The sequence below is a fragment of the Hibiscus syriacus genome, unplaced genomic scaffold (assembly GCF_006381635.1).
Source record: "Hibiscus syriacus cultivar Baekdansim isolate YM2019G1 unplaced genomic scaffold, ASM638163v2 tig00110263_pilon, whole genome shotgun sequence".
Lineage (NCBI taxonomy): Eukaryota > Viridiplantae > Streptophyta > Magnoliopsida > Malvales > Malvaceae > Hibiscus > Hibiscus syriacus.
The window spans coordinates 1,366,839-1,382,701 of record NW_024062652.1 but is presented as its reverse complement, the minus strand read 5'-3'; positions in this window follow the sequence as shown (position 1 = coordinate 1,382,701).

Below are 15,863 nucleotides of genomic sequence, written 5' to 3'. Positions count from 1 at the left end.
ATACTAGTAAAAAGTATTTTTTTTTAAAACCACTAATCTTTTTTAAATTAAAAAAAGGTTAATTTAAAATAAAAATATTACAAAGAATAAATAATGTCTGATAAACAAGGTCACTTTTTCTGCCATTTGGATCAGTTTAAAAAAAAAATCAAAACACTAAAAGTGATAAAAAAAAAGAAATAAAATGATTTTCTAAAAAATTGATGATACAAAAATATCATTGTACCTTAATAAATGTGTTCACTATAAATATAAATACATAGTATATATTATCATTTCCTTCCTAGTAAGGACATTAAATAAATGTGTTTTTATTTTATGCTCTTGGTACCTTTTTCATCTTCTCATATCAAATGTTTTTGTATATTTTCTTATTATTTTTCTCATTTTCTAGTCACATTTATCTACTGGGTAAAAGTTACAAAATTGTTATATTTGTTGAGAAATCTAAAGAAAACATAAAAAAAATTTCATCAAAATATTTAAATGTTTCATACTGATATTAGCCTTTTTTTTATTAAAATGAGTTGATTACAAGATAGTATATGTTCAAAATATTTTAAATCATTTGACAATAAATGCTTAAACATCTATATTTGCAAACGTTGGTGCTGAAATATGAGACCTTAAACGACAACAATCATCTCTTTAATCACTGAAATAATTTGATTCGTGCAATTTTTTATTTTTAATATTATTAAATTAAAATATTATCGTAATTATGCTACATCTTCTTTCAATGAATTTATATATCGTATATCATTTTAATTTCAAAATTAATCCGCATATTAGTAATATACACAAGATAGTTTTATGTATAATTTAAACTATATTTAAGATTTTAAATTTTATATAAACTCAAGTAAAATATATGAATATATTAACATTTGGAAATATTTATTTTGTATAATTATTTAAATAAAAAAAATTATATTATTGATATAACTGAAAATGTATAATAACTTTTCATATTTTTTTGGATACTTATCCAGATAAGCAAATGCACCGTTACTTAGGGCTGAGTTAACTTCGACTCGACTTGAAAAATCAATTTTTTCAATTTCGAGTTATTTGAGTTATTCGAGTTATACGAATCAACTAGAATTATTAATTCGGTTTTCGAGTTAGAGTTGAGTTGAAATTTTGAATTTTGGAGTTACTCAAAAATCCAAAATTTTGAATAAATATTTTAACAGCTTTACGATTTAGTCTCTAATTTCATTATTTCTTGAATTCCTCCTTCATGTTAAGTCCATTTTTTACCAAATTAGTACCACATGCTCCTAAACCATATTATAATACATGTGTACTTTCAATTCCTCTTTTTGATAACAAATTTTTTATTTTTCAATTTTGTCCTTCAAATTTTCATAATCTCCTTATTTCTTCAATTCATCATTTATTTCAATTCCTCTTTTAGCTTCAATGTTTTTTCAATTCAATTCATCATTTATTTTGAATTCAAAGTGGAGAACTCGGTCTTCCTTCACTTAGTCAATCTTGGCTAGAGTCTACTCTAACATTAGCGCGGTAACTTGTCAATTTAAGCAAGCGTTCTCTTTTTTGGAAGAGCAATCTGATCAGCTCATGTCTTCTCTCTCATCTTGTTTTTGTTTCTTCATGAAAACCTTGGAAGAAATGCTATCTTTAATTCTTGTTGCAATAAAATATATGATCTAACGGCTTTTGTCTCTAACCCAATTGTTCTATCAGAGTTGTTTCTTCAAGAATCTTCTGTCAACTGAAGCATGAATGGTTTGCTTTTCAAAGTAAGCTCTTATTGTCTCTATATTCTGCCCCTGATACTCTGAGTAGCGAGGTTTATTATCAATATATTCTTGATTTGAATCTTGTTATCTCAAACATGATTTAGGTCTTTGGTCATGCTCCAACATGGATACTTATGAAGTTCTTGAACGTCATTATCAAAACTTCTTATTTTAAAACTTGCTCAAAAAAGTGATCAATACATCTAATACAGGAATACCCTGAACATTTGTTATGGCTTGAGATGCCATGAGATCTCAAAATAATACACGTCTCTTGTTATTAAGGTGGTCGCCTACATCTTCATCATTTATTGATGATGTCACAAAGAAGTGTGAAAAGTTTTATTCTTAAGTTTTCTGATCTTTCAGACTGTTGAAAACATTTTTGATATTTCGATATAACAAATTAAGTTAAATGAATTTTAAGATTTCACAAATGATTTTACAAATTCGATTCAATTAACCGAATATCAAATTATTACTCCAAGTTTTTCAAGATCAATTTTAATTCTTACTAAATGTGTAAAATTGTGATTTGTACTTAAACTATTTTTGAAACAAATTTCACAAAGTATTTTGAACCAAAAACAAGCCTTAAATCAATTATTCAAAGGCATGCACCGATGCATTAGTCCATGCATCGATGCATCGATGAATTAATTGAACATCGAATGCATTCCATGCACCGATGCACTCTCCATGCATCGATGCACTCTGAATATTTTCAAAACATCGAATGCATTTGATGCATCAATGCACAAGCCATGCATCGATGCATCAGGCTATTTTTCAAACATCAAATGCATTTCATGCATCGATGCACACTTGGTGCACCGATGCATCAAGTGTTCCAACGGTCAAAATATTCGAATTTTACACGAATGCACCGATGCATACTTGATCATGCATCGATGCATGAGACGCTTCACCTAGAAAAATTAATTGTTTTCACACTTAAACGGCTCTATTATCCCCACTAATTATCGCTAACGTTCAGAATTGATTCAAGGGGTATTTAAACAAGTTCTGGAGCCATTAATCAATAACAAGAAACATCAATCAACTAGAATCAAGAGAGAATCAAAGAGAAAGCATCAAACCTCAAGTTTGAGTATTTCAAGCCTATTTTTCATCCAATATTCATTTGCTTTCAAGAACACTTTTGTACTCAATTGTATTTATCCTTGAGTGTTCTTTTCTTTGTTCTAGAATTGTGCAAACATCTTACCTTGTGAGGTTTTCTTGTAAGTTTGCAAATTTGTAATCTTCTCTTTGGGAAAAAGAGTGTTCTCAAGAGTTGGGGTATACTCTTGAGGGATTTTGTAAGGTTATCTCTTTGGCCTCAAAAGAAAGAACAAATTAGTGAATTTGTTGGAAAATCCTTAGTGTGGATAGCTAAGGTAGTGGACGTAGACTTTGTTTGAGAAAGTCTAACCACTGTAAATCGCTGTGTAATTACTTTAAATTTTCTGCAAAAGCTTCCACGAAATTTTTAATTGCCAATTCACCCCCCTCTTGGCCGATTCCGTAGATCGATTAACTCAACAATTGGTATCAGAGCCTCACTCATTTGAAGGTTTAATCGCCTCTTGAGTCGATTCGGGAAGAGTTACATCGATTACCAAGTCATCAATGGCCTCCACTTCAAATTACGACTCCGGTCTTGATTCGATGCCCGTCAACAAGCCTCCTTTCTTCAATGGAGCTAATTACATCTATTGGAAGAATAGAATGATGTACTTCATTCAAGCAAGTGACATGGGAGCATGGAATGCCGTAGAATAAGGATACATCAAGCCTATCACTCATCCAAGGTTGTGGAGTGAAGGAGAGACAAGAATGTTCCAGCTCAACTCCAAAGCCATCCATATTATTTTTTGTGCTCTTGGACCAGATGAATACGGAAGAGTTTCATTGTGTACAACCGCCAAAGAAATATGGGACAAGCTTCAAGTCACACATGAAGGTACATATGAGGTAAAGAAATCAAAAATTAGTATTCTAACGCATAGCTATGAAAATTTCAGGATGAAACCAAATGAAGACATCAAAGCTATGACGGATAGATTTTCAACGATTGTCAATGGTCTCAAATCATATGGAGAGATCATCTCAAATGAAAAGCTTGTGAGGAAGTTAGTCTACTCCCTCCCAAAATCATGGCAATCAAAGAAGACGGCAATCATCGAGTCTAAGGACCTATCGTCCTTAACTCTTGAAGAACTTATCGGTTCACTCCTCACTCATGAGATGATGCTCGAAGATGAGGTGGACCTTGATAAAGTTGAAGAGACACCAAAGGAAAAGGAGAAGAAGAAAAATATTGGAGTTGCTCTCAAATCCACAAAAGATGAGAGTGATTCTAATAATGATGATGATGACGAGGAAATGGCATTGTTTGCCAAACGGTTCAGAAAAATGATGAGACCTTACCAAGGAAGAAAATTCAAATGAAACGAAGGCCTCAAAAATGAACCAAAAGAGAAGGACCCAATCATTTGCTATGAATGCAAAAAGCCGGGGCATGTCAAATATGATTGCCCAAAATTGAAGAAAAAAGGTCAATCAAAGAATAAGCACAAGTCTCATGTGGCTACATGGAGCGATGAAGAAGGTTCCGATGAAGAGGAACAAGAAGTAGCAAACTTGTGCTTGATGGCATTCGGGGAAGATTCTAAGGTAACCTCTAACTCATCCGATTTTGATGATTTATCTTATGATGAGTTATTTGAGGAGTACAATGGGTTGGCTTAGGATTATGAGAAATTATTTTTAAAATATAAAAATGATGTTTCAAAATTGAAAAATGAAAACAAACTCATATCCAAAACCAACAACGATCTTGAAAGTAAAATCAAAGACTTGCAAATCAAACTAGAAGAGTTTGAAAAGAAAAATTTAGATTTGCAAAATTTACTTTCAAATATCAATGATGATCATCAAAAGAAATTGATGATCTTAAACTTCTTTGATAAAGTTGGAACAAAACATTTTGAAAAGGTGGAAATTCAAAATCCAACTTTGTTAGAAAAAGTTTTAGAAACTACAATCATAGAGTCCCCAAAGAACCTCTAATGGAAAAATCATTAAAAGTATGTGGGTTCCTAAAGAACTCATTACTACTAAAGATAAAAATATCCTACACAAATGGATACCTAAGGGGACTAGGATTTTGGAAACTAATGAATATGGACCCAAAAGAATTTGGGTACCAAAAATCAAAAATTAATCTATGTTTGTAGGGAAAGGAGCATTGCTACAAGGCACGGGAAACAAATTCAAACTCATGGTACCTTGATAGTGGATGCTCAAGACATATGACCGGAGACAAAAGCCGATTCATTGAGCTTAACGCCAAAAATGGAGGAGAAGTGACTTTTGGAGACAATTCAAAAGGTCACATTGAAGGTATTGGTACAATAGGTAATACCTCTTCCATACAAATTAAGAATATTTTATATGTGAATGGATTAAAGCATAATCTATTGAGTATTAGTCAATTATGCGATAAAGGATTCAATGTCTTATTTGAAATTAATGGTTGTAAGTCATTGACATTGCATCTAATCGAATTATGCTTGTTGGTCATAGAATAGGAAACATTTACATGGTGCATTTAGATTCTATTGATATGACTAATTTATGCCTAGTTGCTAAGGATGAGCATGATAGTTGGTTATGGCATAGGAGACTAGGTCATGCTAGTATGAGTGTTTTGCAACGGTTAATTCAAGGAGACTTAGTAAGAGGGTTGCCTAAGCTTAAATTTGATAATGATAAAATCTGTGATGCTTGTGCTAAAGGAAAACAAAAACGAGTTTCTTTTAAATCTATTAATGATGTATCAACTAGTAGAGTATTACAATTGATCCATTTAGATCTTTTTGGGCCAACTAGAACTACTAGCTTGGGAGGAAAACAATATGCATTTGTCTTGGTAGATGACTATTCTAGATACACTTGGGTTCTATTCTTAAGTACTAAAGATGAAGCATTAGAAAATTTCATCACATTTTCAAAAATAATCCAAAATAAAAAAGGTTACTCTATCACTAGTGTTAGAAGTGATCATGGAACTGAATTTGAAAATATTGGATTTATTGAGTTTTGTAATTCTAATGGTATTAGCCATAATTTTTCAGCACCTAGAACCCCTCAACAAAATGGAGTTGTTGAGAGGAAAAATCGAACTTTAGAAGAAATGACTAGAACCATGCTTTGTGAAAATAATTTGCCAAAATATTTTTGGGCGGAAGCCACAAAAACCGCTTGTTATGTTGTAAATCGAGTAATGATTAGGCAAATTTTAAAGAAAACTCCATATGAAATTCTCAAAAATAAAAAGCCTAACATTAGTTATTTTCATCCTTTTGGATGTAAATGTTTTGTTTTAAACAACGGTAAAGAAAATCTTGGCAAATTTGATGCTAAAAGTGATGAAGGAATTTTTCTGGGTTATTCCTTAAATTCTAAAGCTTATCGTGTATTTAATAAAAGAACTTTAGTTGTAGAAGAGTCTATACATGTTGTTTTCGATGATAATCCCCTTCCAAGGAAGGATTCTTCTGTTAATGATGATGTAGGTATTGTACAAGCAAATGACGTTAGACATGACGTTGGAGAATCATCATCAAAGGAAGAAACAAAAGATGAGGAAACTCATGATCCCCTCGAGAATCCAACCATTGAAGAAAGGGAAGTATCTTTTCCAAGAGAGTACAACTATGTCAAGGATGGTGAAATTATAGGTGATCCATCAAAAGGGGTAACTACTCGATCTTCTCTTAGAAATATCTGTAATTATGTTGCATTTATTTTATGCATAGAGCCTAAGAACATCAAAGAAGCATTAAAAGATGAACATTGGATTATGGCTATGCAAGAAGAATTAAATCAATTTGAGAAAAGTAAAGTATGGACATTAGTTGAAAGGCCTAGTAATAAATCTACTGTAGGTACTAGATGGGTTTTTAGAAATAAACTTGATGAAAGTGGTAATATAGTGAGGAACAAGGCTAGACTTGTTGCTCAAGGCTATACTCAAGAAGAGGGCATAGACTATGATGAAACATACGCTCCCGTAGCTAGGATGGAAGCAATTAGAATGTTATTAGCATTTGCATGTTTTCATGAATTTAAATTATATCAAATAGATGTTAAAAGTGCATTTTTAAATGGTTTTATAAAAGAAGAAGTGTATGTGGAACAACCTCCAGGTTTTGAAGATTCAAAATTTCCAGATCACGTTCTTAAATTGACAAAAGCTCTTTATGGTTTAAAACAAGCTCCTAGAGCTTGGTATGAAAGATTGTCAAATTTTTTAATTGAAAAAGGTTTTCAAAAGGAAAGGTTGACACTACATTGTTTTTAAAACATAAAGGTAAAGATTTATTAGTAGTTCAAATTTATGTTGATGATATAATATTTGGCTCTACTAATGATGTTCTTTGCCAAGAATTTTCTAAGCTAATGCAAAGTGAGTTTGAGATGAGCATGATGGGGGAGCTCTCATTTTTCTTGGGACTCCAAATCAAGCAAAGAAAAGATGGCATCTTCATTAATCAAGCTAAGTACGTCAAAGATATGCTCAAGAAGTTTGGACTGGAAAATGGGAAACCTCATAACACTCCAATGAGCTCTTCAACAAAGCTTGACTTAGATGAAGGAGGTAAATGTGTAGATGTTAAATTATATAGGTCAATGATTGGCTCTTTGCTTTATCTAACTGCAAGTAGACCGACATTATGTTTAGTGTTTGCTTATGTGCTAGATTTCAATCATGTCCTAAGGAATCACATTTACTAGCTGTTAAGAGAATCTTTAGATACCTTAAGGACACTCCTAGTTTAGGACTTTGGTATCCTAGAGACTCTAGCTTTAGCTTGCATGCCTTTTCTGATGCGGATTATGGAGGATGCAAATTAGATAGGAAAAGCACCTCCGGTACTTGTCAATTCCTTGGAAATATGTTGATTTCTTGGTTTTCAAAGAAACAAAATTGTGTTGCATTATCTACCACTGAAGCGGAATACATTTCAGCCGGTAGTTGTTGTGCACAAGTTTTATGGATGAAACAACAACTTTTTGATTATGGAATTGAAGTAGGCACCATTCCTATCAAGTGTGACATACTAGTGCTATTTGTCTCACTAAAAATCCCATCCAACACTCTAGAACTAAGCATATTGAAATAAGACATCACTTCATTAGGGACCATGTCACTAAGGAAGATGTAGTTCTAGAATTTGTTGATACTTTGCACCAATTAGCGGATATTTTTACGAAACCCTTAGATAAAGAAAGATTTTGGACACTTAGAAGAGAATTAGGTTTAACTGACCTATCTTCACTTAGTGTTTAAAATAATTTAGCACTTTAATAAATACTGAAAAATGCTTATAATAATAATTTTTGATTGTATTCTTGCTATTAGTTAGGGGGAGTTTATGATTCTTAATAAAAATTAATTTTATGTTCAAATAAAGTTTGAAGATTAATTTGATTGATTGAACATAATTAATTTTTGATATATGAGTTGTCATTACCATTAGAGCCAAATTATTTAGCATTTTAAGTGTTTAAAACGGATTTTTGACATTTTTGTGCTTCATGCACCGATGCATTTAACAATGCATCGATGCATCCTTGAATATGCATCGATGCATAAGACCATGCACCGATGCATCCGTCGGGTTTTAGGTTTAAAATCTTCATCTTCTTCATTTTTCTCAAAACCTAAAACATAAACTCACGGCCGTTCGTCCCACTCTCACCTCAAATCTCTATTTTTTGCTCAAAATCTTCGGGAAAACATCGGATTCTTCAAGTTTTTCATCCTACAAACCTGCTACACTCATTAAATCGCGCAAAACATCTCCTCATTCCCCTCAATCTGAATTTTTCAAGGTATTTTCACAAAAACTCTATTTCATTAAATTTTTGATTAAATTTTTGAACTTAGGACTAGTTTAGATTAGTTCTAGTTTGAAATAATTATCGGGCATTGGATATATGATGATTCTAAACTAGTTTCTACAACGAATTTCATCAAAAACGCATAATTTTTCAAAATTATTTGGAAATTTCGAATTAAAAAAAATTATTTCGAAAATTATTGATTTAATTGTGTTGTTTTCATGAAAACTATGCGTATTATGATATTAATTTTAAATAGTTTTCAAAACTTTGCCCATTAGGATTATGTTAGAGAACCTTGAATTATTGAGGACTCATTTGAGTTTTGGGATTGAATTTTGTGCATACATGTGTTTTTAAATTGCAGGTGATATTTCTTTTCCAACTTCTCTAATCATGTCTAATCCCAAACGCCCTAGATCATCCTCGAGTCGGTCTCACCAAAACCGTCCTCCCGCTCCTAGACCTCAAAATCCATCCAATATTCCTTCATCCCTCATTAGTACTTGTTTTAACATGTATGAAAACCGTAGGGATGAATTGTACTCTAGGTACATGAACTCCTTCCAATCCTATCGTATTAGGGAAGAGCGTATTCCTTCTCTACAAGCTATGATAAAACTTGAATTTGAATACCTCTCAATTCTTCGCCGATGGAAGTTTGATAAACTATTTTCTCTTCAACCCATCGTCTTTCACCAACTTGTCCGCATCTTTTATTCCAATGCGGTTTGTATTCAGAACACAACTTAGTGCGGTACTATAGCGATTAGATCCTATCTTTTAGGACAATATATCACTATTACTTCTGAATCCATCGCATCTCATTTTGGTTTAGATGACGAGGGTTTATTTAATGAGAAGGAAGATGTGGAATATCCATATCTTCCTAATGCTAGTGTCAGTACCTTTAGGTCTCACCACGATCGATTTCTTCACTTAATGATCTCTTGGTGGTTTAGACCATCCGCAGGTCGGTACTCCACACTACGTACTACAGACTTATGGTGGATGCACTGTATAAAGAACAAAAAGAAAATCAATTTTCCACATATTGTCTTTAGCGCGCTTGTCGATATCATAAACATCATTCCCTCAAAGCATGTAGAAACCCTACCTTATGGTTGTCTACTAAGCAATTTGTTTATCAAACTCGGCCTAGATGTCTCCCTTGACAATCCTATTCCGCTCCAAAACCCAATCAATATCACATCCTTAAAGAAATCGGATTGGAAATTGGATGAGAACACCAGACTATGGTCTTTTCGACCCGGTAAGCAAACCCCGGGAGCTAGTTCTTCACGAGCTGCTCCTAGTTCTTCTCGTGCTCCTCCTCCTCCTCCAGCTCTTGACGCTGATAATGATCCAGAGTTTCAAAGGCTTATGAGAGATATTGACAAGGAAGTACCAGCTCGGCAAGATGATCAAACGCCACCTTATTTCCAATCTTTTCTAGAGTCGTTGATCTGCGTTTTGCTTCCATGGAGTCTACGATTACTGAGTTTCAGAGGGAGATGCGTGATCGTATGGATGCTCTTACTCTTGAAGTTAGAGCTCATTATCCTCTTCCTCCTCCCGATTCCGCTATGGATGATTAAACGTTATTTGATGATATTCGGTTTTAAACTTTAAGAACTTGGATTGTTAAACTTTTTGATTTGAATGTTTATGTTTGTTTGGATGTTTGGATGCTTGAATGTTTGAACTTAATTTTAATATATTTGGTTTGAATTTTATTCATTTTTGAAACAATTTTCGCAAAGTATTTTGAACCAAAAACAAGCCTTAAATCAATTATTCAAAGGCATGCATCGATGCATTAGTCGATGCATCGATGAATTAATTGAACATCGAATGCATTCCATGCACCGATGCACTCTCCATGCATCGATGCACTCTGAATATTTTCAAAACATCGAATGCATTTGATGCATCAATGCACAAGCCATGCATCGATGCATCAGGCTATTTTTCAAACATCAAATGCATTTCATGCATCGATGCACACTTGGTGCACCGATGCATCAAGTGTTCCAACGGTCAAAATATTCAAATTTTACACGAATGCACCGATGCATACTTGATCATGCATCGATGCATGAGACGCTCCACCTAGAAAAATTAATTGTTTTCACACTTAAACGGCTCTATTATCCCCACTAATTATCACCAGCGATCAGAATTGATTCAAGGGGTATTTAAACAAGTTCTGGAGCCATTAATCAATAACAAGAAACATCAATCAACTAGAATCAAGAGAGAATCAAAGAGAAATCATCAAACCTCAAGTTTGAGTATTTCAAGCCTATTTTTCATCCAATATTCATTTGCTTTCAAGAACACTTTTGTATTCAATTGTATTTATCCTTGAGTGTTCTTTTCTTTGTTCTAGAATTGTGCAAACATCTTACCTTGTGAGGTTTTCTTGTAAGTTTGCAAATTTGTAATCTTCTCTTTGGGAAAAAGAGTGTTCTCAAGAGTTGGGGTATACTCTTGAGGGATTTTGTAAGGTTATCTCTTTGGCCTCAAAAGAAAGAACAAATTAGTGAATTTGTTGGAAAATCCTTAGTGTGGATAGCTAAGGTAGTGGACGTAGACTTTGTTTGAGAAAGTCGAACCACTGTAAATCGCTGTGCAATTACTTTAAATTTTCTGCAAAAGCTTCCACGAAATTTTTAATTGCCAATTCACCCCCCTCTTGGCCGATTCCGTAGATCGATTAACTCAACACAGACTTTATTATTTCAAGGATTGGAGAATGTCTCCATTGCCCTTGCATTTTTATTTTAGGCAACATAAGTCTCACCAACTTCAAGGATCTCTATCATCTTGTTTATTTGCCCCAGATGAAAACATCTTGGAAAAATGTCTTTGATGGGGATTGAATAATTGTCGTCATGAATTCAGCTCATACAATCTTTTACAAATGAACACGAGTGTCATTGGTTTTGGGCTACTTTGGATTCCTTGCACTTTAAATGATTAATTCAAATTAATACAAAGAAATCTTTAGTTTTCTTTTGAACTATGTAAAACTACTTATAAGATACTTGTAAATGAACAAAATTAGGGCTTGAAATGAGAAAAATGGAATTTTATAAAGTCATGGGAATCATGGAAAGCATAAAAATCAAGAAATAAAGTCGGATGCCTCAAGCATCATTGGCATGAATGTTCTTGAACCAATCGATTTGATATAATTTGGAGCACTGAGGTAAGCTTCTGTTTAGAATATCTCAAATGTTGCCAAAATGTCTCTAAACGTGAAGCTTCCTCAAAATATCAATCTCTTTAAATCAATCAACTAAATATGGCCCGAAGTATAAAGGTAAGTTTGTGTCTAAAGGACTTCGAAAATAGCCAAAATGATTGTAGACGCGAAAATCATCCCAAAGTACTAGAATCTTGAGAGGGTTTTACTTGTCGGGTGCCTAATATCAAAATGCATTTGAGCCGCTCTTTCAGGTTTTCAACTCAAATCCTTCCTTTGGTTTCAAGATGACCATTGCAAATTCTCGTCTTGAACTCTCCTTTCAGTTTTCTTTTTTTTTCTCTCTTTTTTTCTTTTATTTTTTCTTTTTTCTTTTATTTTTTTCTTTTTTCTTTTATTTTTCTTTTATTTTTCTTTTATTTTTTTTATTTTTTTCCATTCTTTTCTTCGAGTGTAATACTTCTTAACCCGAATCTAACTTAATTTGATCACTTCAAACCATCTTTATTTATCTCAATCAGAAATAATACTCCTTAACCTAAAATTGAATCATTATTTTAATTCAAGCTTGACAACACTATGATGTTTCCATAATCATAACCTTAATTCCAACCTTTATTTGAATGAAAAACAGAGCATGAGAACAATATGATGTTTTCATAATCCTAACCAAAATCCAACCATCATTTGAATGAGAAATAGAGCATGAGAGCTAGTGATGGGCACGGGACCCAAACTCGATGTGTTTCGACTCCCAACTTGATCGGGTTAGATTGTTTTTAAAAAAAAGATTAGATTCAGGTTGAGTCGTTAGAATAGGAGTTTGGGTTGGTCGGGTCCAGGTTTAGGTTGAAATCATACTCGAAAAATAATATAATTTTTTCTTATAAATTTAAGGATAATCGCAAGAATACCCCTTTTATATTATTTTTTTCAATTGGATCCTTATTTTATTTTTATAAATATTTTATTTCAGATCGGATCATGTTCGAGTTTTATTTAAAAAAAACTCAGGTAAAATCACTCTAAACTCGGGTCGGATCAGGTCTAATTGGAGGAGGTCTATTTTTTGGATCGGGTCGGATAGACAGAAAACTCAACCTAACCGACCCATGCCATCCCTATTGAGAACAATATTATATTTCCATAATCTAAACCGAAATCCAACCTTTACTTCAATACTACAAACCAATTGTTGTTTATATCAATATTTTTTTTCCTTTTTCACAACAATACGGCCGTCAAACAAATTACTAAAACATATTCACTCCCTTTCCATTCATACAATTTCAATATCAAACCATAAATTTCATTACTTCTGAAACGGCTTCCATAACATTTTCAAATATATATTCCTAACCATGCAATAATATGTGGTTTAGACTCATTTTAATCATAATTAAATGCCTTTCCATAAACCATTTTATAATAACAAAACCTCTAATTCCATTTATTTTGAACCTCTAATTACTAGGATTTTGGATTCTTACATTTTCTGTTTCGAATACAATTGATATGGAGGTGGTAAAAGTAAAGATCAACCTTGATCCGTCCAATAGGCCCATCTTTCTCTACGTATCTCTTTAAAATTTTCAGAGTTCTTTTCACTTTTTTCAATACCCGCCAATTATAAGCTTTTTCTATTTTTAATTACTCTACCTTATGAAAAGTATCGATACTTATTATACGCTTATTTCTTCCCACCTAAAATGTAATGAGAAGTATTAATATTTTGTTCTAGTTTAGATGCTTATTGTGCCCTATATTTCTTCAAAGTCTCGATACTTACCGAGACAGAATGTTACATTGTTAATGATTTTCTATTTTTTTTAAATCCAATGATTTATTATCTTCCTAAATGTTGATCCAACAGCTTAAAAACATCCGCCGGTTTTTAACGGTTTCGTAGGCTGCCTTTCTTTAGGCTCACCTGTTTTATAGAGAAACTCAAATCTGGTAACAAAATCTAAATTTGGGGACATATGATGTAATTATCTCTCTCTTTATATCTATATATATATTCTAAAGAAATATTTAATACTTTTTATGATAAGGGGGCCACGGCCCTCAACGATGAGCCCATAGTTTCGTCACTAATAGGATAGTAACTCACTTCATCATCTTCCCAGTGCTTGTAAAAATGCCGTGGCAGTTCTATTAATGTTTGATCTATTTAGCCGGTGCACATTTAACAGTTTAGATGTTAAATGAAAAAAAAATTATTTAAAGTCACTTTTCTTTGATTTTGAAATGTTGTTGGATGATGGAATAGTCAAGCAAGGAAGTGGAATCTGATTAGGGATGGGCACTCAACCCAAACCCGACAGGTTCCGACACCCGACTAGGTCGGATTTTTTTAATAAAAATTAGGTTCGGGTCGGGTCGGGTTTTTTAAGTGTGGTATTCGGTTCATGTCGGTTTTAGGGTGAAAAATATCTTATCCGACCCGAAAAAATATATAATTTTATCTTATATATTTAGGAATAATTACAATAATACCCCTTTATATATAATTTTTTTCAATTAAGTCATTGTTTTTATTGAATAAAAATATTTTTTTATTATTTCGGGTCGGGTCGGGTTTTTAAGTCATATATTCGGGTCGGTCTGGTTGGGTCTCGGGTGGAGGCTCTCTTGTTATCGGGTCGGGTGGACCAAAAACCGACCCATGCCCATCCCTAAATCTGATACTAAAACCAATGCTTTCCGAAGGATTATCTTTTTCGTTTGAGTAGTTATGATTAGTTGTCCCCCCCCCCAAAAGAAAAATAAAAATAGAATATTAATTATGAAAAATTCTACAGCGCACGTAGATTTTTGGCCTAATATGACAGTGTAAAAAAATTGTAAAATAGGTTGTTAGACTTTTAGTTTGGAATCTACGACAATTTTTACAGTAAAGTGACGAGTTCCTGTGGATAATATTATTATATTCTATGTGTATTATTTATTTAATTTATAAGGAACTCGTCATCTCGAGGAGACGATTTCTATTAAAATAATATTATTTGATTAATATTATTTTTTCAATTTTTTGTGGTTTTTTAATATTATATTTGAAAAGTAATTGTTGGTAGTCATTTAGAAATATTTGAAAAGTAACTATTGGTAACCGTTGGAACTCATAAAGTTATATGAGAACCAAATCATGCATTTGTGGGAAGAATATTTCAGAAAATTTTCAAAAGATCATTGTGGGAAGAATACATGAAAAGTAAAAATTAAAGATGATTATTGATATTGATAAATTATTCAAAATAGGTACAACAGACAACATAAGAATACAATTACGAAGGTTTTTTCGGCCTGGTCGATATTTTGAAAAATGTGGACAGTGCTTCCTGTTGTCGCCTTCACCTCTGCAGTGGCCACAAAGCCTTGGCATACATTTCTCTCGTTGTGGATAATCCATATCAATATGAATTTGACTAGATTTAGGACGACCCCTTAACTTCCTTCATAATTGTGGATTGAGCAATCATTCTTCAGAAATAGTTGGTAGCCAATATGCAACCTTTGGGAGATACTTAAAGTCACAATTGTATATGTTGCGCATAGTATGCAAGCTATAACAATCACCATTGTATGAGTATGAGTCTACATTCACATGCATGCATGCAGCAACTGCGTGAACTTAATACTACTTCTGACGAGTCTACTGATTATGAAGATTAAAACATCATAATGAATACTGCTATGTTTATGATTTTATTTACTATTTAATTTAATGTTTATGGTTCGTTGTTCTTTTAAACAAAATCTATTACAATCTGCTTAATTTTTCAATCATATCAATATGACCATTCAACTCCTCACATTAAGACGATAAAAATAACAACTGAATATGATCACTCAAATCACGTAACCTCAGCATTACGATTTTCTTTTTTAAATATAATATTAAAAAAACCATGAAAAAAGCGTTGATCAATATAAAAAAAGGCGATGTGGTAAATGAAAAATTTGAC